A 21742-nucleotide genomic window follows, 5' to 3' on the forward strand; every position below is an offset into this window, starting at 1 on the left:
ACACAGATGTTCCTGGGCCAGGGATCGAACCCGAACCACAGCAGTGACAATGCCGGGTCCTTAACTGTTAGGCCACTGGGGAGTTCCTATATATATTTTAATATATTCGCTTTATAAAAAAATTAAAATGTAATACATGAAGAAGTGAAAGCCTTTCCCATTCCACTCTCTACCCCCCTTATCCCCCCTTATCTTGCTGGAGTTAATCACCCTTAATGGTTTATTCTATCTGACCTTTGTCTAATATTTATATGTGTGTGTAAGATATACGTGTACATAGTTTTAAATAGTTTTAAATATATATACAAGGAATTATACCAGATGTACAATAACTGACATTTTAAATGTCACACAATCTTAAGTTTTTTTTTTTAAATTTTAGATTTGAGAAAAATTGGGGCTCAGAGAGGTTAACGAGCTTTTTCAAGGTCACACAGGTAGAAAGTGGAACAGCCAGGATTCGAACCTAGACTCTGCTGTTTCAATCTGAATCACTGTGGGATTTTGAAATTGCCTCTGGACTGCCTGTGTCAGAACACCCATGGGGGGCACGGGGCGGCGGGGGGTGGGGGGCTTGTTAAATGTATAGATTTCTACCTGGCTCTGGGTTCTGATTTACTAGGTTCAGGATGAAGCTCTGGGTCCTGCGGGGCAACCGTCACTCACGGTGATTCTGATGTGTGCTGTGTATAAACACGATCCTCTGATGGCAGCCACAGTGGTCTCCTGGCTTGTAATATCACCTACTCAAGCTAGACAGCCAGCCAGGGCTGTAGAGGGCTGAGAGCCCGCCCACACCAGGCTACCTGTCTCCTTGACCCTGCTACTTACAGCTGTTAACTCGAGCAAATGAATGAACCTCTGGGCCTCAGCCTTCTCATCTGAGAAATGGGGCTGGTCAATACTAACAACGCCTCACTCCTCTGGTTGTTGTGAGGATTAAATGAAGGTAACAGATAAAACATTTAGAACAGCACCTGGTCGAGTAACATCTGTACAAGCTGCCGCTGTTGTGAGAACTAAGCTGTTCTGGAAACTTTCCGGGGAGCCCCTTCGGTTTCAGGTTACTGGTTGACAGCAGGATCCCATGTGTGGTTCTCAGTGTGGTTCTCAGACTGGGTCTTTTCCAAGGGCACCTGCGTGAACATTGGGCTTGGATGGGCTTAGAAAGATCCACTTGCATTGAGGCTGTTCCCTCCGTTCTCATGACAGCTGGATCAAGCTGGAAGGACTTCCAGAGAATCCAGCCACCTGGAGAGGCTTTTCCTTGTTGCCACCTCACCTCTCTCCTGCCACTGCTATAGAGGGCAGCCCTTTGTGGTTGCTCTTGGTGTCCAGCCCGAGGCCTTTTGCACTGACCCCAGCTGAGCAGCGCGTGGCTTCCGCCTTCTCTGGGGAACAGCTCTCTACAGACAGGAGCAGCCTTGCCCAGAGCGGATGGCCTCCCGCGGAGGTAGCCTGCTGTCGTCCTCGGTGACTGACTGATGTGGGAGATATAAAGGCTCGGCCGGGTCTCAGGTGTGGGAAGGAAGGATTCTGGGCCACTGCCCTCCCCCCTCATCATTCTCCCGGCCCCGCCTCCCCTCTGGGGATCAGGCTGAGGCCAGACTTTGGCCAAATCTCCATCCTGGCTTGGCTGCTTTCCCTGCCCTATTCTGCTTTCCTCCCGCAGTTAAACACTGTCTCCTGAGAGTCCTTCCCTCGGCAACTCACTTGCACAAGAATTCATTTCTAGGAGTTCCTGTTGAGACTCAGGGGGTTAAGAACCCGGCTAGCATCCATGAGGATTTGGGTTCGATCCCTGGCCTCGCTCAGTGGGTTAAGGATCCAGTATTGCTGTGAGCTGTGGTGTAGATCACATATGTGGCTCGGATCTGGTGTGGCTGGGGTGTAGGCTGGCAGCTGTAGCTCTGATTGGACCCCTAGCCTGGGAACCTCCATATGCCGCAGGTGTGGCCCTAAAAAGCAAAAAAAAAAAAAAAAAAACCGTGTCTTGGGCTCTGCTTCCAGGGAACCTGATCTAAGACAGCATGGCCTGTACCCTCGAGATGCACAGAGACTGTTACCAAGACATTCCTGGGTCTCTCTTCCCCCCAACTTAAGTAATTAGTTCCCTCCTAGGGCCTGTTTTCTAGCCTCTAATCAGAAGTTGGCTGGGGGTGGGGGGTTATGTGTGCAGAGGCGACTGTGACAAAGAGGGAACTGTGGTGTGTGAAGCCGAGAAATGCTACCTGGGAGCCAAGAACAGCAGGAAAGTCCCCCTGGCAGCCCAGTGTTGGGGCGCCTGCTGGAGACGCGCGTTTGCGTCTCCTTTCTGTGCATGTGCGCTGTGAGGTCAGGCGCCCTGAACGCTGACGGAGTATTAGTTCTGCTTGCTGCAGATACACTAAGCTCAGTATAATGAAGGTTGTATACTTGGGAAATACAGAAGAGTTTTTAAACCTGTTTATGTTGTTGTATTGTAGGTTTGGAGGGGCAAGAAGGCTCTGGAAGCTCACACCAGACTGGCCCTGGTCTATTACAGAAATGCTGGCCACTGGGAATGGCTGTCCTGCCCATTGCCTTTGGGTCAAGCACGATGACAAGTATCTGTTTACATTAGAGCCTTTGTGTTTCTTTTATTTATTTTACTCTTTAGGGTCGCACCCAAGGCATAAGGAGGTTCCCAGGCTGAGGGGTCGAATTGGAGCTACAGCTGCCAGCCTACACCACAGCCACAGCCACATGGCATCTGAGCCGTGTCTGCGACCTACACCACAGCTCACAGCAACGCCGGATCCTTCACCCACTGAGCGAGGCCAGGGATCGAACCTGCATCCTCATGGATCCTAGTTGGGTTCTTAACCTGCTGAGCTAACAACAGGAACTCCCAGAGCCTTTGCATTCCTCTGCAGTGTGGTTCCCTGAACACTGTCTCTCTAGAAACTGTTTGGTAGGCAGGCGATACTGCTGTAATGTTGGACATTTGGTTTTTACCTCCCTTCCTTAGTTCTCTGGATAAATCCATGTGATGTGTGGCCTGTTCATTCCCTTCAGAGGTCAGGGCTGGAAAAGGCCTGGAAAGGGGGTGGCAGATGCAGTTAAGGATGCTTTGACTCAGTAGAAGTTACTTACGATTTTAATACAGAATATGATGTACTAATTAGGGCAAAATATAAAGAAACACAAACACCTGGGGCAAATCTAACAACGTTTATTATGATGATGCTGCTGCTGCTGCTGTCCTGCCGCAGATGGAGTTCCCGGGCCAGGAATCATATCAGAGCCACAGTTGCAACCTACGCCACAGCTGTGCCAACGTCTGATCCTTAACCCATTGTACTGGGGCGGGGATCGAACCTGAGTCCTCATGCTGCAGAGATGCTGCCGATCCCATTGTGCAACAGCTGGAACTCCTCTGCATAAATTTTAACTTGCAAATTAATGCTTAGTCATCTTCCATTTTTCTTTTTTAAAAAATAGAAATATGGTTGCTGTACAATATTATATGTTGCAGATGTACAGTATAGTGATTCACAGCTTTTAAAGGCTCTACTCCATTTATAGTTATTTAAAATATTGGCTCTGTTCCCTGTGTTGTACGATATATCCTTGTCACTTATTTTATACCAAATAGTTTGAACCGCTTATTCCCCTACCCCTATTTTGGCCCCCAGATTGGCTTCAGGAACTTTAATTTACTCCCAACTATGTTTCACTGAATTTTGAAAAATGTCAGACCTGGATAAATCTTCCCAGCTCCCCTCCTAACTGGATGTGTCCATGTGGATGCTCCTCAAATATATAATATTTATATAATCACTCAAATATATAATATGTAAGATATATAAAATATATGTAATAGAATTTCTTTTACATTTTTAAAATTTATTTGTCTTTTTATGGCCACTCCTGTGGTGTATGGAGGTTCCCAGGCTAGTGGTCAAATTGGAGCTGTAGCCGCTGGTCTAAACCACAGCCACAGCAACGCCAGATCCGAGCTGCATCTGCAGCCTACGCCACAGCTCACGGCAATGCCACTGAGTGAAGCCAGGGATCGAAACGGTGTCCTCGTGGATGCTAGTCAGTTTCCTTTTCGCTGAGCCATGATGGAAACTCCCAATTTTCTTTTTTAGAGCAGTTTCAGGAAAGCTGGACAGATGGGTATAGAGGTCCCATATACAACCCCCAGTTTCCCCTATTATTAATATCTTGCAATTAGAATATTGGTTCAATATTGAGAACTCAGTATTGATACAGTATTATTATTATTATTTGTCTTTTTTGCCATTTCTCAGGCTGCTCCCACGGCATATGGAGGTTCCCAGGCTAGGGGTCTAATTGGAGCTGTAGCCACCGGCCTACACCACAGCCACAGCAACTCAGGATCCGAGCCGCATCTGCAACCTACACCACAACTGGTGGCAACGCCGGATCCTGAACCCACTGAGCAAGGCCAGGGATCTAACCTGAAACCTCGTGGTTCCTAGTCAGATTCGTTAACCACTGAGCCACAACGGGAACTCCTAAAGTTTACTTTAGAAGAGATTTTTTTAATGCTATTTTTAAATTTATTTTTTATTTTTTTGTGGCCACACTTGCAGCATGGGGAAGTTCTTGGGCCAGGGATCCAACCTGAGCCACAGCAGTGACAATGCCAGATCCTTGACTGCTAGGCCACCAGGGAACTCCTATACTATTTATATGTGTGTGTGTGTGTATACGAATGGTGAGCTAGGTTTTCATATACCAGGAATTTTTTTTCTTTTGTTTTCTTTCTCACTCTTTTTCTTAACAGCCACTCCAGCAGCATATGAAAATTCCTAGGCTGGGGGTCAAATGGGAGCTGCAGCTGCAGGTCTACACCACAGCCATGGCAACACTGGATCTTAGCCACATCTTCAACCTACGTTGCAGCTTATGGCAATGCTGGGTCCTTAACCCACTGAGCAAGGCCAGGAATTGAACCCATCCTCATGGACACTATGTCGGGTTCTTAACCCAATGAGCCACAATGGGAACTCCAGGAATTTTTTTTTAATTGAAGTACAGTTGGTTTACAGTGTTGGGTTAGTTTCAGGTGTACAGCAAAGCAATTCAGTTAAATATATTAAATATATATATCCTTTTTCATTATAGGTTTTTACAAGTTATTGCATATAGTTCATTGTACTGTATACAGTAGGTCCTTGTTTATCTATTTTGTGTTGAGTGGTGTGTATCTGTTCATCCCAAACTCCCAACCGATCCCTCCCTCCCCCCAGGACATTGCTATTCTAGTCTTCATTCTTCATATTTTTTCTGCATTAAAAAAAAAAATAAGGAGCCCTAAAAATAAATAAATAAATAAATGGCGTTCCTGTCCTGGCTCAGCAGAAACAAATCTGACTGGCATCCATGAGGACATAGGTTCGATCCCTGGCCTTGCTCAGTGGGTTAAGGATCCGGTGTTGCTGGGGCTGTGGTGTAGGCCGGCAGCTGTAGCTCTGATTCAACCCCTAGGCTGGGAACCTAGGCCACAGGTGCAGCCCTAAAAAGCAAAAAAGCAAAACAAAGGAGCGCTTCATGAATTTGCAGGCCGTCTTTGTGCAGGGGGGCCATGCCAGTCTTCTCTGTGTGATTCCAGTTGTAGCATCTGTGCTGCCGAAACGAGCACTGTAGTCTTTTTTTTTTTCCATTGGGGCAAAATATACATAACAAAATTTGCCATTGTAACCAGTTTGAAGCCCACAGTTCAGTGGCATTAAATACATTGTCATTGTTGTGCCACCATCACTGCCATCCATCTCCGGAACTTTTTCATCTTAACTCAGAATCCATTCAACATGGACGACTCCTTTCCTCCTGGCAACCACCAGCCTCCTTTCTGTCTCTCTGAACCTGACCACCCTAGGGCCCTCATATAAGTGGAATCATAAGGTATTTGTCCCTCTGTGTCCGGCTGCTGTTCGCCACCGTGGCTGTGCCATGTTACACTCCCACCCTCAGGGCACAAAGGTCCAATTTCTTCATGGCCTCACCAATACCTGCTATTTTCTGTTTTTTTTCCTTTTCTTTCTTTCTTTCTTTCTTTCTTTCTTTCTTTCTTTCTTTCTTTCTTTCTTTCTTCTCTTTCTCTCTCTCTCTCTCTTTCTTTCTTTCTTTCTGGGTTTTGACAATAGCCATCCTGACGGGTATGAAGTGGTTTCATCGTGGTTTTGCTTGCTTGCTTTGTAAAATTTTTTATGTCTTTTTAGGGCTGCACCCATAGCATAAGGGAGTTCCCAGGCTAGGGGTCGAATCGGAGCTGCAGCTGCTGGCCTACGCCACAGCCACAGCCACGCCAGATCCGAGCCGCATCTGTGACCTACACCACAGCTCATGGCAACGCCGGATCCTCAACCCACTGAGCAAGGCCGGGGATTGAAGTCCTCATGGATGCTAGTCAGATTTGCTACTGCTGAGCCACAGTGGGAACTCTGGTTTTACTTTCTTTAGCTCAACTTCTCTTGTTGGGGAAAGAGTTGAGAGTAATGATTTCCGGGCAGGATATTAACTGTGAGTGGACTGAGCTTCACCTGTCAGAGGCTAATCTTCTCACCTCTGCCATTTCACCTGTGTCTTCTGGGTCCCGTTGCATAAAATATGCATAAAATGTTAAAATCCCTTCCCCGCACCTCATCTTCCTTCCCCAAGGATTAGTGACGTTACCAATTCATATATAAAAAGTTCTGGATAGTTCAGTGCACACAGATATACACGTGTTTTAGCTTTTGTTAATTTGTTTTTTAAATGGCGAGCAAGTTTAAATACAGGGGACCCAGAGGCATCTCAGCATAAGAGCACTGGGGGGGAGTTCCCGTTGTGGCTTAGCAGTAACGAACCCAACTAGTATCCATGAGGATGCGGGTTCGATCCCTGGCCTTGCTCAGTGAGTTAAGGATCTGGCGTTGCCGTGAGCTGTGGTGTAGGCTGTAGACACGGCTCAGATCCTGTGTTGCTGTGGCTGTGGTGTAGGCTGGCGGCTACAGCTGGGATTAGACCCTAAGCCTGGGAACCTCCATATGCTCCAGGTGCGGCCCTAAAGAGACAAAAAAAAAAAAAAAAAAAAAAAAAAGAAAAAGAAAAAAGAGCACTGGGTGCTGGAGACGGGGTGGGGGCAGTTGTCGGGGGGCAGAGATTTAGGAGTCTTCCTTGTTTCCCTTCCTCCCACCTCTGTTGGAAAGATTTTTGGTTTTGCTTTTGCAACACATTCCAGGGCCTGTTGTCAAGCACACACCAGACTTTCTAGGAAAGCCAAGGCCAAGCCCCGGCTGATTTGGCTGATAAAGATGCAGTGAGCCGCTTTCAGCTTTGGACAGTTTATTACTGACATAAACGGTGAAAGGAAGATTAGCCAGAAGTGCTGGCTCCCTGGGTGTTTGTCTCACCCCCTAAAAGGATGACATCAAAACAAAAGGGGCCGGGAGTTTCCACTATGGCCCAGCAGGTTAAGGACCTGGCATTGCCACAGCTGTGGAGTAGCTCCCAGCTGTGGCTCAGATTTGCTCCCTGGCCCAGGAACTTCCATATGCCGCAGAGGCGGCCCCCAAAAGTGCAGGGAGCTGGATCCTAGACCAGTAGTATAGAAATATAAAACTAGGCAGTTTTGTATGAGCTCTGTCTTGAGAGGGGCAGGATGAAAGTTTCATCACTCATCAGAACCCAGCAGGAGGTGATGAGAAACGTCTCCTGAAAGCCTCCCAAGGGAGATAGGGAGCTGTTATGGGCTGAATGATATCCCCTCCACCCCCAATTCGTATGTTGAAATCCTGATCCCTGGTGTCTCAGAATGCGACTGGATTTGGCGACCACGCCTGTAACGAGGTAATTATGTTACAGTGAGATCGAATGAGTGGGCCGGAATCCAGGCTGACTGGGTGTCTTTAGGAGGAGAGATTAGGACGGGGGAGAAGTTAGGGTGAAGACTCAGGAAGAAGCCACCATCTCTAAAGCAAGGGGAGAGGCCTGGCACAGAGCCTTCCTTCTTGGCTCTCAGAAGGAACTCGCCCTGCCAGCACCTTGATCTTGGAAGTCCAGCCTCCACGAACTGTGAGCAATTAAATTTCTGTTGGGGAAGCCACCCGGTCTGCAGTGCTGTGCCTGACAGCCTGAGCCAACAATATAGGAGAGGATGAAAGACGGCCTCAGAGCCGTCCCCTCACAGGCCTGCATCTTCTCACCTTCTGCCAAGATGCAGATGCGCTGCGGTTCAGACTTTGCCTGTGTTGCCCACGTGGACACCTGGAAAGTCAGTAGGGCACCACGGTGGAGCTGTTCCTAGGGAAACGCTGGCCTGTCATCTGCTTTGTGGATAATGAGACGCGGTGCTAGCTGCCACCTCCGTGTATTTTAACCTATATGTTCACTCGTATTGCTTTAACTTTAAAATTTCTATTTTAAAAATGGGATCAGGGAGTTCCTGCTGTGGTGCAGTGGAAATGAACCCGACTAATATCCATGAGGAGGTAGGTTTGGTCCCTGGTCCCACTCGGTGGGTTAAGGATCCCGCATTGCCGTGAGCTGTGGTGTAGGTCGCAGATACAGCTCGGATCAGCTGCATACTCTTCCAAGTCATGGTGAAGCATTATATTTTTAAACCATATCATTATTAGTAAACACAGTGGTTGACTACACTAATTTTTTTCTTTTTTAAACCTTTTTGTCTTTTTTGGGCCACACCCGCAGCATATGGAGGTTCCCAGGCTAGAGGTTGAATCAGAGCTGTAGCCGCCAGCCTAGGTCACAGCTCACGGCAACGCCGGAGCCTTAACCCACTGAGCAAGGCTAGGGATCGAACCTTTAACCTCATGGTTCTAGTCGGATTCGTTAACCACTGAGCCACAACAGGAACTCCTATTTTTTTTTTTTTTCTTTTTGTGGCTGCACCTGTGATATATGGAATTTCCCAGACTAGGGGTCAAATCGGAGCTGAAGCTGCCGGCCTACACCACAGCCACAGCAAACACTGGATCCCAGCCGCATCTGTGACCTATGCCGCAGCTTGCGACAATGCTGGATCCTTAACTCATTGAGTGAGGCCAGGGATGGAACCCACATCCTCGCAGACACTATGTTGGGTTCTTAACCTGCTGAGCCACAATGGGAACTCCAACCACACTACTTTTTAATGTTACAATAAATGGCCTTGGACATGAAGTCTTATTCTTTTTTTTTTTTGGTCTTTTTGCTATTTCTTGGGCCGCTCCTGCGGCATATGGAGGTTCCCAGGCTAGGGGTCCAATCGGAGCTGTAGCCACCGGCCTACACCAGAGCCACAGCAACGGGGGATCCGAGCCGCATCTGCAACCTACACCACGGCTCACGGAAATGCCAGATCCCCAACCCACTGAGCCAGGCCAGGGATTGAACCTGCATCCTCATGGATACTAGTCAGGCTCGTTAACCACTGAGCCACCACGGGCACTTCTTCATGAAGTTTTAAAATGTAATATTGGAGTTCCTGTTTTGGCTCGGTGGGTTAAGAACGTGACAGTGTCTGTGAGGATGCAGGTTCGATCCCCGGCCTCGCTCCGTGGGTTAAGGATCTGGTGCTGCCACAAGCTGCAGTGTAGGTCACAGACGCAGCTCAGATCGGGCCTTGCTGTGGCTGTGGTGTGGGCCAGCAGCTGTAGCTCTGATTCAGCCCCCAGCCTGGGAACCTCTATGTGCTGCAGGTGTGGCCCTAGGAAAAAAAAAAATTATAGTATTTGGTGAAAAGGAGCCAGACACAAAAGAACATGTACTGTATAATTCCATTCATGGAATGTTCAGAAACAGGCAAATCCTGTTAGAAGAGGGGATGGCGGTTACCTTTGGGGGGATTTACTGCCAGAGGGCGAAGGGGCTGCTGGGTGCTGCTGGGTATTCTCTTTCTCCACCTGTGATGGTCGCCTGGGTGTGTTCAGTGACTCAGCCTAGGATTTGCGTTCTTTTCTACATGTATGCGCTACTTCAATACAAATTTACCTACTTTTTTTTGAAAGGTACATGCATTTAACATCATGATTGGAACTGCCAAATGGCCCTCCAAAAAGATCGTGCCAATTTACACGCTCACTAACAACACGCACGCCTTCTCCTTTCCCCACATCCTTGCCAGTGATGCTAGAAAGCTTTTTGATTTTTTGCCAGCGTGATCGCTTTTGAAAAAGGGTATCTTCTCATTTTCATTTGCATTTTCCTAATCACCTGGAGGTTGAGTATCTTTCATGTTTATGGGCCATTTGAATTTCTTTCTCTATGAATTACCTGTTTATACGTTCCCCTATTTTTCCATTGAACTGTTGGTTGGGTTCTTATTGATATAGAATGGATATTAACTTTTTCTTGGATGTGTGGCAAACATGTTCCCCTAGAGCACCTTTTGCTTTTTTGTTTTGTTTATGGCGCATCGCAGACAACTGCTTGCAAGGCAAGCCATGCAAACAAGCGAAGCCGGCTCGGCGGCTGTGGCAGGCTGGGGAGCATGCGGGCTTCTGCGGGGAACCAGTGTGCCAGATCTTCTGATTCTTCAGCAGATGCCGGAAATATGGATTTTTATGGGAGGATTTCCAATTTTAAAATGCTGGCAACTCGTCGAGAAAACTTTAGGCACTAGAAGAGACAGCAATGTTTGGGTGGGTGTGGATCAGCAGGACCCTGGTTCGAAACCCCTGGTTGATGCTCTCTTTCTCTGCAAAGGGCATTTGCGTTGATGTGTCTGCTCATTTTTTCCCTTATGACTTCTGAGTTCTGTGTCATTTAAAAAATTTTTTTTATCAGTTTAACAGTTTTTTTTTTTTTAACCCTCTAAATCCTTCTCTTTTCAGGCTAGAAAAAAGCTTTTCATGCTTTTATTCAAGTCTCCTTAATGAGAAATAAAGGTGAATACACATTTTCCTGGACTCAGAGAGTAGAGAAGGGCCTGACCTTGGGGACGTGGGTGGCCGGGCCCAGGAGGGGCTAAAACATCAGAATTAGAACTTCTTCTCGTTTTCTCATTTAAGGGCAAGGAGCACCCCCTGACATGGTAGGAGTTCAAGGGAAGAGAATAAAGGGTTTTATTCCGCTATGAAACCAGGGGCCCCTGGGAATACTGAAATTCATACTAGTGTGTAAATGACTTACTTCAAATCCCTTCCAGGGAGCCAGAGCCGGGAGAGAGCAGCTTGGGCACTGCAAGCCTGAAAGTGTAGGAGGATAGAGAGCTCACCTGGAGCCCACTCCTCTCTCTGAGGGAATGTCACCATTCCAAGTTGTGTCTGCCTGCACCACACCTGCCCTGCCCCATGTGCCTCCCGCTCTGGCTGGAGGTACTGTCATCCTTCTGAGCAGAGTTGATGGGAAGTAAAACAAACACCCCCAACCAGCTGGGGCACCCTAATGGCCTTTGATGGTATCACCTGGGCATTTCTCACCCATGCTAATGAGCAGCTTGCTTTGGCCAAGGGTAACGTATGTAGAAACTGCTCTGGGAGTGGAAAAAGTTCTTTTTGGCTCCATATTTAGCAGAACCCAGCAAGGGACAAAACAGGGGATTGCCACCTGAGCACAGGGCATGACTCATCCCTTTTCTGGCACCAGATGACGGAGGTGCTGGGTGTACCCGAGAGTTGGTGCTGATGAGCATGGGTTTATTCCTATAATCACAACTGCATTTATTGAGTGCCCAGTGTATGCCAGGAATTGTGCTGAGCACTGTATAAGCGCCACCTCACCACCTATCATTCACACTCAGCCTGCAAGGTAGGGCTTTTGCTCTAAGTGATGGGGTCCAGTGTGAACCAGGTGGCGTGTGTGAGCCAGGCCTTGGAACTGTACTTCCAGCCCAGGGCTTCCTGCTCTCCCAGGACAGGCAGGGATGGCCCTCCATTCTGGCAACTTGGCCAGCCCAGTCTTGCAATGCCTTGGGCTCGGGGTCTCCAGTCCACAGGAGGACTGGAAGCAGCTCTAGGTACTAACAGGGCAGGCTCCAGGCTCACGGATCCTGCCCCCTTCTGCTAGGCCTCACGGGCCCGGCCCCTTTTGCTTTGGGATTGGGGCCGCTCCTGTTCCATCTCTACCCTGAGTGAAGACTTGGTTGTCCGGAGACACTGCTAATACTCCAGGTGTGAACCAATAATGAAGGTGCTGCATGAGCAGAGTTTTAAGGTGTCACTTTTCCAGGCCACACACATTCATTGAAAAGTGGCACAGGGAGTTCCCCTTGTGGCTCAGCATTAACCAACCCGACTAGTATCCATGAGGATGTGGGTTCAATCCCTGGCCTTGCTCAGTGGGTTAAGGATCCAGCATTGCAGGAGCCGTGGTGTAGGTTGCAGACGTGGCTTGGATCTAGTGTGGCTGTGGCTGTGGCTCCGCTTTGACCCGCTAGCCTGGGAACTTCCATATGCTGCAGGTGTGGCCCTAAAAAGACAAAAGACAAAAAGAAAAAAAAAAAAAAAAAAGAAAAGAAAAGCAGCACAGATAATGTAGTTTATTTTCTGATTCTAAAAGCAGTTGTGCCTTTTGTAGAGAAGTTGGAGATAAGGAAAGATACAAAGAAGAAATAAACCTTATCTTACCAGCTGGCGATAATATTATCAACATTTTCAGATAGTTCTTGCCACTCATTTTTGTATACTTATGAAAATATACACATATATATAAAATTTCAAATATATGTAATTTTTAGGCAAAGTTGAGATTATTCTAGCAGTATACTTTTATTATTTTATTTATTTATTTATTTTTATGGCTGCGCCTGCCGCATATGGAAATTCCCAGGCCAGGGATTGAATCTGCGCTGCAGTTGTGACCTACACCACAGCTGTGGCAATACCAGATCCTTTAACCCAGTGCGCCAGGCTGGGGATCGAACCCACATCCCTGCAGCCACCCAAGCTACTGTGGTCAGATTCTTTTTGTGTGTGTGTCTTTTTAGGGCCGCACTGGTGGCATATGGAGGTTCCCAGGCTAGGGGTCGAATCAGAGCTACAGCGGCCGGCCACAGCCACAGCAGTGCAGGAACCGAGCTGCACCTGCGACCTACACCACAGCTCATGGCCACGCTGGATCCTTAACCCACGGAGTGAGGCCAGAGATCGAACCTGCAACCTCATGGATCTCAGTTGGATTCATTTCCACAGCACCACAATGGGAACCCCTGTGGTCAGATTCTTAACACACTGCACCACAGCAGGAACCCCTAGCAATATACTTTAAGATCAGGTGTTTTTGCACCTCGCATGCTGTGTGAGTGGTGCCGAAAAGGACCCGGTGAAGGCCAGATGGGCAAGGGGTGGGAGGAATCGAGGAAAGGGGAGGGCATGGGGATTTTTCAGCTGGGGGTTCCCTAACCCCCCAGGACAAGGTTGTTCCTGGGCCTCTGGGGTGGAGAGTGATGCTGTCAGCTTGGGGTGAGGGCGAAGAAGTGTCCCACTGTCATCCTCTTTGGCATCACTCAGCAGTTCTTAGGCGGATGGGAGCTTCCCAGCAGAGGCTGCTTGGGCCAGCGGGGCCCTCTGCTCGTGCCCCACCCCACTGTGAGCCAGATCCCCGCAGCTGCCCCCTCCCCTGTGGTTTTGTGTGTGTGTGTGTGTGTGTGTGTCAAGGGGGGCTGTCTCTCAGAGGGACCGATGGGCCGGCTTCTGGCTTCTCGAGGCCCTCCAGCGATGGGGGCAGGGCCCTTGTGGCCCGGGTGCTTCCTGCTTCTTGAGAAACAAGCTGCCTTTTGGCTGCGACTGTGATGCCGCTGACTCCCCAATAGCTGTTTTCCTAGAAGTGAAAGTGGATTTGCTCTGAGTTCCGTCGTCCCTTGTGACCCAGGGCTCACTGAGGAAGCAGCGCCAAGGGCACAGGACTGACCACCGAAAGGAGCCCCGCCAACCCGTCCTCAAGGGCACTTGGACTTGATGCTGGCCTTGTGAGTATGCCCCCGTGTCCCTCCTCCAACATCCTGACAGAGACAAAGTTCTTGAAATACAGGAAGGGTTGGTGCCTTCCTAGAAGGTCATTCATTCCCTGGTGCCAGGGAAGTCCTGCTGGGCCGTAGTGATGAGAACGAGGGAGACCTGGGTTGGGGCCCCAGCTCCTTGAGCAAATGACTTAACCCCTCTGAGTTTAGCCTCCTTGCTTGGAAAAGAGGCCTAACAGCGCTTGCTTACTTCACAGAGATAGGTGCTCTGCAGATGAGATGCTGTAAATGACGTACGCGTGGCATCTATGACAGTGCCTGAAACACAGCAGGTGCTCAGTAAATGCTCATCCTAAATTTTCTCATAGCTTTTGGCAACAAATATTATCACCCCATTTTGGCAACAAATATTATAAACTTCCTAGCGTGAGGCTTAGAAAGGTTAATGGTATTTCAGTTATTTATTACAGCGTAACAACCCTCCCAAACTTTAGTGAATGAATGAGAATGTCTCACGATTCTGTGGATGAAGTGGGTGGTTCCTGGGCGGGGAGCTCTCCTGTGACTACAGTCAGTTGGCAGCTAGATTGGGCTGAGAGGTCAAAGAGGACAGCTCCATGCCTGGGGTCTTGGTGCTGGCTGTTAGCTGGGCTGCCTCAGTTCTCTTCCTAGCTCTCACGAGGCTAGCTTGGGCTTTCCCGAGCTTGGCAATTGCCTTCCAGGAGGGAGTGTTCCAAGAGGAAAAGCCTCAGCACGCAAGCACTTGGCAAGCCTTTGCTTTATATCATGCTTGGCAATGTCCTTATGGGCCGGAGAAAGTCAGAGGCCCAAACCCAGAGTCGACGTGGGAGGTACCACGAGGGCACACGTATTGGGAAGCATGGCTTACTGGGGACGCTCATGGAACAGTCTACAAAAAAATAAAGGCTTGTCTAGGGTCCCATGGCTGTTGAATGGCATAGGTGGGATTTGAACCAGGTCTGTCTGACTCCAAAATCCATGCTTCTCCCGCAAAGCATGGCTGAGCCACGTTTGTGCCCCGCCATCACAGTCCGATAGCGAGCTTATTTTCCATCTTGTCCCTAGCTCGCCCCTGCCCTGGCGCTGCACGATGTCCTTGAGTGTCTTCTGCAAAAAGGGGAGAAAAGCAGCCTTCTTCTTCTGGGCCCCTTCTGCTCTTCTCCCCTCCACGCCGACGACAGAGAGCTGTTCCTCCTTCCTTCTGCGTTCTAGCTGGGACAACGATGGCCCTGTCACTCGTGGCCTCTCCCACCACAGCAGCGTCCTGGGTCTGCTGGCCTCAGAGCACACATACCTTTCTGGACCTGGGTTCTATTTCCAGGGTCCCCTTACTCGGAAAGCAGGGGTCAGGGAAACAAAGACAATAGCGCGGAGACAAGGCCAAGTTTACAGCCTATCATCATCTCGGTGGACCTCCACTCTCGGCACTGGCTGGGCCATCCCCTGTGATAGGCCCCCTACCCTCAGCCCTGTCTACACGCAGACAGATGCGGATGTGAGCTGGTCCCGCAGGGATGACTGTGGGAACCCGGCCCCTCCTGGCTTCTGCCTGCCTTGGCTGAATGAGGCCCTGGTCAGTTCTACCCACGGATCTGACCCGAAGGCCCGGCACCCAGCTGAGGAATGCTCTCCAGGCCTTTCCCACTCCCGGTCCATGGTGGCAGTGAGAACTGCTCACCCTCTTATGGCTGGACTCTCACTCTCCCCTCTTCTTCTTCTTTTTTTTAATGGCTGCACTCACGGCATACGGAGGATCCCAGGCTAGGAAATCAGCCTATGCCACACCCACAGCAACACCAGATCTGAGCCACGTCTGTGACCTGCACCACAGGCACAGCAACTCACGATCTGAGCTGCATCTGTAACTTACACCACAGCTCATGGCAACACGGGATCCTTAACCCATTGAGTGAGGCCAGGGATCGAACCTGAGTCCTCATGGATACTAGTCGGGTTCTTAACCCATTGAGTCACAATGGGAACTCCTGTCGCCTCTTCTTCAAGTCCCAAGAGGGTGAGCCATTTGTTCAGCGCCCTATCTTGAGCTGACGGCAAAGCTGAGCCCTTGAACTTGGGATGTTATCTCCAGCCAGTATCTTTTTTTTTTTTTTTGCTTTATTTTAGGGCCGGACCCGCGGCATATGGAAGTTCCCAGGCTAGGGGTCCAATCGGAGCTACAGCTTCCAGCCTACACCACAGCCACAGCAACACGGGATCCTAGCCAAGCCTGCAACATACACCACAGCTCATGGCAATGCTGGATCCTTAACCCACTAGGCAAGACCAGGGATTGAACCCGTATCCTCACGGACATTAGTCGGGTTTGTTATCACTGAACCATGACGGGAACTCCTCCAGCCATTATCTCTTGCAGGAGCCCCAGTGTGCACCCCCCCACTCCCCCGCCAGCCTGCATCCACGGAGTCTGAGCAGGGCCCACAGCTGTTGTGCCTCAGCATGGAGCCAAGAGCTGAAAACAAAACAAAACCTCTGGAGGAAGAAGACATGTTCTCTGGATGCGGAATGGGAGACCTTGGGGAGGTATGCGTGTGCGGGGGAGGCCTCTGACTTGGGCCCAGGCAAAGGTCACGGTCAATGGGAAAGCCCTGGATGGGAGAGAGTCTAAGATGGAGCCCAAGAATGCCATCAAGCAGCTGCCCGGGATGGACGGGGACCCTCCGCCAGATGGGGCCAGTTCTCCTGATGTAAGGCTAACAGGCTGACGTCCTGGGATGCCGAGCTCCCAGGGAGCGGACCGTGATGCCCGAGGGAGCTCCAGTCGCCGGTGTCCTGTGTGGTCTCGCTGAGGGAAGCCAGGCAAAAATCTGGCAACTGAGCTGTAACGGCCAGGCTCTTGGCTCCGAGCAACAGGAAGCAATTCTGGTTTATTTCAGCAGAAAAGGACTTTATCAAAAGGGTCTCGGGGAGGTCACAAAATAACCAGGAGGGCTGGAGGACTGGGTTTGGAAAGCGAGCCAAGCAAAGGAGGCTGCGCCGCTGTCAGGACCACGGCCAAAGTCAGGCCACTCCAGTGAGAGCCCCACCGCCAAGTCCAGGACCCCTCGGCTTACGCTGCCACCTCTGGACATGGATGTGGTCCCTGCCAGCCCAGGAATGGAATGTCATTGCCGTGGTGACTGCCGCCCTCCACCAGAACGGACCTCTGTGCGCCCTGCATCTCTGCATCACCAGCTCCTGACTCTGAGTCTTTGACGGGGCATCTGATTGGCTGAGTGTGAGTCAGGAGCCCACGCGAACTGCAGTGGCAGCCGGGAAAGTGACAAGGTGGCATTTTTCGAATCTCTGGTGGGAGGCAACTAGGATGATGGGGGATTTTTCAAATATGGTAATGGGGTTGGATGTGGGTCCACCTTATACTTACCTCGCATGGAAAAATGTGGAACAGCTGTCCCTAGAGTGTGCCGGCAAACTGTAGTCCTCCAGGGACAGCCTGAGCCTGTCTTCCTGTCCCCCAGGTGCTGATGGAAGTGTGTGTGCGTGTGCGTGTGCGCGCGCGTGCTCGGGTGTAAAGATAGGAACATGTTCCATTCCATGACGTGGGGTCAGGAACCCTGGGTTCGATTCTGAGTCCCCTCTGCCTGTCAACCTTAGACAAGCTGTTCTAAGCCCTGGGTCTCAGTTCCATGTCACAGCCTGCGGCTCAGCCTTTGAACGTGCAGATGTGTGGTAGCTTCTGCTGTGGTCTGAGCCACTGGGCTGAAAGATGCCTCTGCAGCCGCCAAAGCCCCAAATAGAATGAGGCCATTGGTTCCGTGTGACGAATGAGAGCACAGGTTTTGGAGTCAGAGAAGCGGGGGTTTACTGGCCATGTGATCTAGTAACATCTTCCTTAACTTCTCCGAAACTTAGTTTCCTTACCTGCGAAATGGAGTTGAGGTGGCGGGCGCCCAGCCTCCATTCTAATCTGGTCCTATGGTGCCTTCATGTTTGGCAGAGGCTGGGAGCCTAAACACCACAATTCCCAGACACCTTTGCAGCTGGGGCTGCCCATGAGAATTCGGCTCTCATCTAATTAGATTCTCATCTAGATTCACGCACGCTAGAGGCACTTGTGTGAGATTAGGAAGGCAGTAGCGAGGAAGAGACTGCTACTCTGGCTGTTGCTGCTGGAGACACTGAGTGTGTGTGTGTGTGTGTGAGAGAGAGAGAGACAGTCAGACAGACAGACAGAGACAGAGAGAGAACATTCTAGTGTTTGATGGGGGGTTTGAGACGTGTTGTAGTGGCAGTGGCTCCCTGGATGGCAACTGCACTGCTATCTTTTTGAAATCAGCATCTCTGTGGCTGGCCCTCCCTCCCTCTGATGACGGCGGAGGTGGCAGCAATCTTGGCAGCCCAGTTCAGTGGTGTTACGGGAGTCTAGAGCCTGCTCCTCTGGCCCTGCCGATGATGTAAGCACCTAACTTCTTATATTAAATCTCGTCTGGCTTAAAATAGCTGGAGAGGTTTTCCGTTTCCTGCTGCTGAACCCTAACTGCTATAGGAATCACACTCCCCTGCTCACACAGTTGCTGGAATGAGGCGAGATGGCGGGTACTGTAAAGCCCTTTACACCTGTTAGATGTTTTTCAAGGAAGGGTGTCCCTTTCGTCTGGGGAGACTAAAGCCGAGAGAAACCCTTGTGATGAGTCACTCCAAAGCCTATAGGCCCCCAGTCGGTTCTTTTGCCTTGAACTGTTGGGCAGAAGACAGCTTGAAAGAATTCAGGTAATTTGAGTGGGTCACCTGCTCGGAGAGGCCAAAAAGGTTCTCCTGTGGATTCAGGAGGAATCTTGCCTCTTTGCCCACCGTTAGAGCAATGACTGGCCCCGCAGTGGTGCCATGGTGGCTGGGAAAGGTGGCAGGCATCCGGGTGTGAGCCTGAAAAGTCAGCTACTGTGGGACTCTGCCCTACACGTGCCTGGGTTCCCCATTGAACCCACTGGTCTGTGTTAAAGCCCACCGCAATTCCTTACCCCTCCCAGTTAAATCTTTGGCTTTCCAAAACCTCCCCCCTCCTCCCATCACGTTTGAAGGCTCTCCCTTCCTGCGGTGAAGGACATTCTCCGGGCCATGGCACTGGCCCCTATTTGCTGCCACAAAATGAGAGCTCCCTGTGGGGTGAGCGCCCAGGCGGGTGGCCCTGGGGCCATGAAGCCTCGTAGAAGCTGGGCTGGGCTTGGCTGCCAGAACAATCCAGGCTCCACTCCAACCCATCAGGGGGCTTGAGGCTGAGTGGGCAAGATAAACTGTTTCAGTGGTTTTCAGGAGCCCTAATCAATTTCGAGGCAGGGCGAAGCCCTCAGGGACAGATAAAGCCAGCCCTGCGCTCCAAGCCCAGTTGGAGCCGATGTTTGTGTGGTTTGAACTTTTGAGTGGTTTGGGCGAGTCCACCCGGCTTTGCTGGGGTGGTTTACTCTGTTCCCGAACTGCAGTACAGTGAGGCCAACGGCCCTGGACCCCTGGTGAAATTATTATTATACGTATTTTTTAGGGCCGTACCCATGGCACATCGAGGTTCCCAGGCTAGGAGTCGGATTGGAGCTGTTGCTGCCGGCCCACACCACAGCCACAGCAACGCCGATCCGAGCTGCATCTGTGACCTACACCACAGCTCATGGCAACGCCGGATCATTAACCCACTGGGCGAGGTCAGGAATCGAACTTGCAACCTCATGGATACTAGTCAGATTCATTTCTGCTGAGCCACGACGGGAACTCCCTCACCGGTGAACTTATGTAGGTGCCCTGTCGTCTGTCGCTATAGGGTCCTACAGGCTTGGGGAAAAGAGGCTGGGCATGTCCAGGCCATACCCCTGGTTCTCGCCGCCAGTGGCCCAGGGTTTTAGAAACACTCTGTTGCCCAAGGCAGGTGAGGCCCTTGCTTTGAGGAGTGGAGCTGCTGCGGGTTTGCCCCTCTGCTCCTGCTTCTAAGCGAGAAAGCCGAAGCCCGCTTTCAGATTCCACCTTCACCAGGACGCGCTGTCACCGGGGCGGCGCTGAGGAAGCCCAGGACGCTAGGGACACCGCCTGGAGCCTGGGCGCATAGCACCGGTTTTTGTTGGTGTTTTTTTTCCTCCCCTTCCAGCTTGAGGTTTCTCATTTAACCTCTAAGGTGCCAGAAGATCCGGCAGGCCTTTGGCTGGCTCTGAGAGAGTCTAGGCACCCCAGGACCCACGCGTCAGCAGCGTCCTCCATGCGCTAATGTCTGTTGCGCTTGTGTGCGGCAGAGCAAGGCTGCTCAGTGAGGTGGGTGGACCCTGGGCCAGCGGAGACCCATCCGACAGTGCCCTGTCCCCGGGGAAGCCTGTGTCAGCCCGTGGGGACCACAGCAAAATAGAATCAGGAACAGGTGCCGCCTGGGAGGGAAACGCAGGCGCCTGGCATATCTCAGTGACCTTCCTGCCTCTATAGAAGGTGGGGACAGAGAGAGAGGCGAGTGTGGAGGGAGAGAGAGAGAGAGAGGGAAGTGGGAAGAAATTGGTCACGGAGGAGGCTATTTTTATTCTTTGCTACAGCTGCGTGCATTTCTCTGACCAACTAGGCAGAGAAAATCAGACTGGCTCCCGCTGAAACAGGCCTTAAACTTGGGGTTGGGGGACAGAGAAGGGAGCGGGAGGTGCGCAGAAAAGGGGCGCAGAGGAGGAAATCCCTGAGGATCGAGCAAACCACAGCCTCCGGAAGCTGCCACCGCACAGAACGACCCCTGCCATTCCCCCTGCCCCAGAGGCCCCAGGTTTCATCGTGGCTGCCAAAGGTGGGCCATCTTTTCCCTCCTGGGTGTCACCGTGGGCCTGACCCTGTCAAGACTGGGCATTTGTTCATCCCTGTCTTCGGCTCTTGGGTCTTGGAGGAGAGGGCAGGGGGACAGGACCTTTTGGGTGGTGTCAGTTACCCTGGGTAGCCTAGCACCTGGAAAAACTGGCAAATGTCCCCACTAGGAAATCAAGCTTAGGTCGGGGTCAGGGCCTTAGAGATTCTTTTGCAGCCATGACGCACTAAGCCAGCTGTTCCCAAAGTGTGTTCCAAGGATCCCTGTGGTACCCCGGACCTTTGCAGATTGAATTTTCTGGTGGCAAAATGCCACGAGGCTGGCGCTTCTTCATAGACTTCAACCCAAACCGCATATCACAACAGATTGGCTGCCGAAGCAGCTCGGAGAAAGCAGCTGTCTTCTCTGAAGCCAGCTCTTAAAGAGGTTTGCAAGAAATGGAAAACGTTGCCGCTTTGCTCCGTCATTTTTGTTTGTTTGTTTTAGAAAATAGTCTTCTTTCACTAAACGGCGCTGTGATGTTAACACGTGTATGAGTTATCTATTGCTGTGTAACAAATGACCCCGAAACTCGGTGGCTGAAAACCACACACATGCATTCTCTCTCAGTTTCTGTGGGTTAGGAAGCTGGGAACAGCCAGCTTAACTGGGTGCTTCTGACTCAGGGTGTCTCACGAGGCTGGCATCACGGCATGGTCCAGGGCTGCAGCCACCTCAAAGCTCAGCCAAGGAAAGAAAGGCTCCTCCTCTAGGTTCGCCCTCTTGGCTGTTGACGGGCCTCAGTTCCTTGCCTTGTGGCACGGCAGCTGGCTTCCTCTAGAGAGAGGGAAAGAGAGCACCCAAGACAGAAGCCGGAGTCTTTTTATAATCGAACTTTGGGCGTGACCATCCCATCACTCCTGTCCTATTAGAAGTAACTCAAGGGAGTTCCTGTGGTGACGCATCAGAAACGAATCCGACTAGGAATTATGAGGCGGCGGGTTCGATCCCTGGCCTCACGCATTGGGTTAAGGATCTGGCACTGTCATGAGCTGTGGTGTAGGTCACAGGTGCGGCTTGGATCTGGCGTGGCTGTG

General features: G+C 50.7%; 1 long non-coding RNA gene across 2 annotated transcripts in view; it reads left to right on the forward strand.

The window, feature by feature from the left end:
• Nucleotides 1-19412, forward strand: part of LOC110257747 — a 36708-nt gene extending 17296 nt beyond the window's left edge. The window contains exons 2-3 of one of the 2 annotated variants that reach the window (XR_002340692.1): nucleotides 13786-13882; nucleotides 16269-19412. This is a non-coding gene — a long non-coding RNA (uncharacterized LOC110257747). Of the gene's footprint in view, nucleotides 1-13785; nucleotides 13883-14959; nucleotides 15649-16268 lie in introns of those variants that run through there. The other variant, XR_002340693.1, reaches the window with a different exon arrangement.

The sequence above is a fragment of the Sus scrofa genome, chromosome X (genome assembly GCF_000003025.6).
Source record: "Sus scrofa isolate TJ Tabasco breed Duroc chromosome X, Sscrofa11.1, whole genome shotgun sequence".
NCBI classification, from domain to species: Eukaryota; Metazoa; Chordata; class Mammalia; order Artiodactyla; family Suidae; genus Sus; species Sus scrofa.